Genomic DNA, 4,165 nt, shown 5'->3' on the forward strand with positions numbered 1-4,165 from the left:
AGAAACTGGAAAGAGGTGTCAGCATGTGTCATTGGCTGAAGGCTTTCTTGCTGGGTTACATCATGGGGGCTGTTATAGAGGGAGAGATGGAAAACTGACAAGTTGCGTTTCTTTTCCTCTAGAGGGTCAGTATTCTGCTCATGAGGATCCCCTCCCTCATGGTCCCATCTAACCTTATTCACCCAAAACCTAGCATCTAATTACTATCAATATGTGAATTGGGGGCTTGAGTTTTTAACCCTGAATATTTGGAGATGGGGGTCTCTTAGCCCCCAGATGCAACACCAGGTCTAGTAAAATACTGAAACCCACCTTTGCAGTGGGGACGGATGAGCTCATCAATAGTCTGGGATAATTCATCAATGCAATGAGCTAATTAAAAGAGCCAATACCCATCAAATTATCTCTGCCTCCCTAGGTTGCTGAATTATCCCAAGATGTGGATTAGTTACTATCATATTTTTTTCCCTGATGCTATTATAAATACTGGCAAAAAAAAACTTGAGGGGAAGAAAGGGTTCATTTTATCTCATTGCTTATGGTTCACCACTGAAGAAAGTCAGAGTAGGGACTCAAAGAAGAATCCTGGAGGCTGGAACTGAAGCAGGATCATGGATGAACATTGTTACTGCTCAAGTCTTTCTTATCTAACCCAGAACCATGAGGTAAGAACCCACCATGCCTAGGGGATGGTTCCACCCACAGTGGGCTGAATCCTCCTACGTATAATCAGCAATTATAAATATTCCTCACAGGCATGGCCACTGGCCAACTTGATGGAAGCAATTCCTCAACTGAAGCTTCCCACCCTCACCCCGTGCCCCTGGTAAGTCAAGTTAACAACTGAAATGAAGTTACAGTTACCAAGAAGAATGTACTGATAAAGGACACGGAAACACACACACACACACACACACACACACACACACACACACACACACACACACAGAGAGAGAGAGAGAGAGAGAGAGAGAGAGAGAGACTCAAGGAGTTACTGATACTTTTATAAGGGTGCTAATTAGAAATAAGTTGGATTTTTCTAAATGTAGATAATGTCTAGGTTTTGAAATTAGAGAGAACATGGTTTGGATAATTTTTACTTTGCAGAAGTCATTTAACCTGCCTGAGCCTCTTCTGCTAGATACATTACATGAATTACTAAGGCTTTTGTAATGTTCAACCAAGAGGAAGCATATACAATACTTAACCCTGGAACTGGAGAGATGGCTCAGTGGTTAAGAGCACTTGCTGTTTTTGCAGAGGACATAAGTTTGTTTTCCAGTACCCAAACCAGATGACTCACTACTATCCCCAGCTCCAGGAGATTTGGCTATCTTCTGGGTCCTTCAGATACATCACATACATGGTATGCACACAGATGTGTCACACAAAAATAAAAATACAGTAAATAAACAAATGCTTAGACCTTTGTTTCATAGTAGATGCCAACTAATGCTAATGACCTGTGTTCATGTTACAGAGACCATTTTTACCATTGAACATCACGATTATTTTGAAACCTACGACGGAAAAACAGAACCAAACTTAGAATGGGAGCATTATTTCCAAAACCAAGGCAGGCAGCTCCCCACTGCCGCCAATTTGGAGATTAATCTTTCTTGGTGGCTTAAGCGTGGTGAGGGATTTACCTTACTGCAGAGAGAAATTGGCTCTGTAGGAGGCCAGCTCACTTGGAACTGGGTGATGCTGGGAATCTGCTTCCTACAGAGAGGTGTCAGCGCTGGAGTCGTAAGGGTAGCACCGTGGACAGCACAGAGCGTAGCACCTTGGACAGCGCAGCGCGCGCCAGCACCTTAGACAGGGAACCTGAGACTCGTTCCATCAGCCAGGCTCTAGCGAGGCCTGGGTAATGATCCATGGCAGTCTTGTTAAAGACCCGAGGCGTTCACATATTTCTGTAATTATTCAATCATTTGGAAGTTTTGAGTTTCAAATTATTAGGCATGAATTAAAATATCCTCTAATGCAGTTCCCTCCAGGCCTTGAACTAGCAGATTACCCTTCCAGAGAGTGAGCTGCTAGTACTGTTCTCATCTTCTCTCCGTAGACTTACCACGATGGCATCCTTGCTTAAACCTGATGCCATCAGGTGCTTAAACCAAGTCGTCAGCTCGGAGGTGTCTCCTCCTCCCCAAAGATCTACTAGTGTCTCCTCAACTCCTCATCGACTTCTCTGTGAAGATAGACGCTGAGCCCAACCTTCCTTCTTATTGATATCCAGCACTGCAAACCTTATCTCCAAAGTTAGACCGGGGAGGAAGTAATAGAGAAAGGGACCCTTGGGTCCTAGAGAGCCATTTGGAGGTCACCGAGTGAAGTCCACCTGTTTATGGCCGGTGTCCTGTCAATCAAACTCTTTTCTAAAACACGCTTTTATTTTCAAAGTTAAGACATATGCACGTTGATGCATACTCCTTTGTTTTCTTCCCTCCGACCTCTCCCAAGTCTTGTAAAAATTAACGGTCTTCTTAAATTAAATTAATCATCCATTTTCTTTGAGTGTTATTGTTTCATGTTTGTATAAATGCATAAACAATACACACAGCTTACTGAATTCATTTAGTGTTGCTTGTGTGGATATGATTTCAGGGGTGGGTGACTTACTTAGAATTGGATAACCCAGGCTCATTCCCGGGCATGGCCAACTTCCCCCTCTCTCAGTAGTCCTTAGTTGCCTGTAGTTCTTTGTCTAGGGATGAGGCCCCATGAAGTTTCCCACACTCTTGCATATATACTCTGGCTTTGAGGACAGGTTCCTTTCAAAGCACTAACCAAGATGTGATATAAATGTCACCATTGCTGGGGATGGAAAATAATTTAGGCAGCCAATACGCTCATCACCCAAAACAGATAAGCAAGTGGAGCTGACAAGGCAGATCATCTGGTAGAGTGCTTGCCTTGCAAGCACGAGGGCCTCAGTTTGGTCCCCAGAATCCATATGTTTGAAGAAAATCCAAGGGTAAGGTTGTGCACCTGTAATCCTAGTGCTGGAGAAGTGGAGAGAGCCAGGTCCCTGACTGGCAGTAGCCAATGAGAGACCTCAGGGTGTGTGTGCAGAAGTGGATGGTGTCTGGGTAACAATAGCCAAAGTTGTCCTCTGTTCTTTATACACACATGAATGCACACCTCCACATGCACATGTATGCACACCTCCACATGCATATGTATGCACACCTCCACACGCACACATGCACCTGCACACATGAGCATATGCACACATTCACACAAATAGGTAACCAAAATATAGAAGATGCAGTCATGGACTACAGTGTAGAAGTTAAAGCCAGAAAATGGATTTATCCACTGTAATGTAACTGGAAGTGTAAAATAGAGTGCTTGAACGAAGAAAGAAACAGCGTGGCGTCTGCAGTCACGGCCGCTTGTGTACATTTAAAGCAAATTCACTCACAAAACAATATTACAGATTTTCCATGAGCACACTCATATCCAGGGGTGTTTACCAAGCACAGCCTAAGTGCTTGTGGGAAATGGGATTGAGGGGCGAGGATGAAAGGAAAAAATAATGAAACAAAATCTAGCAAGAACAGGACCTTTACCAGGCAGGGGCTGATGGTATGTGCTGTGAACCAAGATGTATGGTGAGTCTTGTGTGCTACAAAGGGAGGGAAGAGCAGAAGAAAGGGAGGGAGGGAGGGAGGGAGCCCTAGCTCAGTTCAGAGGTAGGAGCTGGAGAACCCAAGGAGAAAAATGAGAACTTTGTACCAGAAAAGGGAGCCACAAACCAGCCCCTGGCTGGAAGGAGATGCCTAGCTTTATTGCTCCTTATTATGGATCGAAAGGGGAAATGAAAACAGCTTGCTATGTTGGAAATAAAGGCATTTACCCCAGTCCTAAGATGAGGGGAGGCCAATTTAGAGGCTTGAGCTGAGAAGCAGTGCTTCCAGACTAGAAGGGAAGTTTCGTTGAGACGCCAGGCCTGTTGCTGCTGCATCAGGTGGGAGGTGGACTCCATTCCTTTTTTTTGTTTGTTTTTTTTTTTGTTTTTTGTTTTTTCAAGACAGGGTTTCTCTGTATAGCCCTGGGTGTCCTGGAACTCACTCTGTACACCAGGCTGGCCTCGAACTCAGAAATCTGCCTGCCTCTGCCTCCCGAGTGCTGGGATTAAAGGCATGTGCCACCACGC

At 44.5% G+C, this 4,165-nt stretch overlaps 1 long non-coding RNA gene across 1 annotated transcript; it reads left to right on the top strand.

The window, feature by feature from the left end:
• Window positions 1-468: 468 nt before the first annotated feature.
• On the top strand, window positions 469-1,577 carry Gm40255. Its single transcript, XR_868171.1, has 3 exons — window positions 469-665; window positions 756-826; window positions 1,481-1,577. It is a non-coding gene; the product is annotated as a predicted gene, 40255 (long non-coding RNA).
• Window positions 1,578-4,165: the final 2,588 nt, after the last annotated feature.

Source organism: Mus musculus, chromosome 4, assembly GCF_000001635.26.
Source record: "Mus musculus strain C57BL/6J chromosome 4, GRCm38.p6 C57BL/6J".
Classification (NCBI taxonomy): Eukaryota; Metazoa; Chordata; class Mammalia; order Rodentia; family Muridae; genus Mus; species Mus musculus.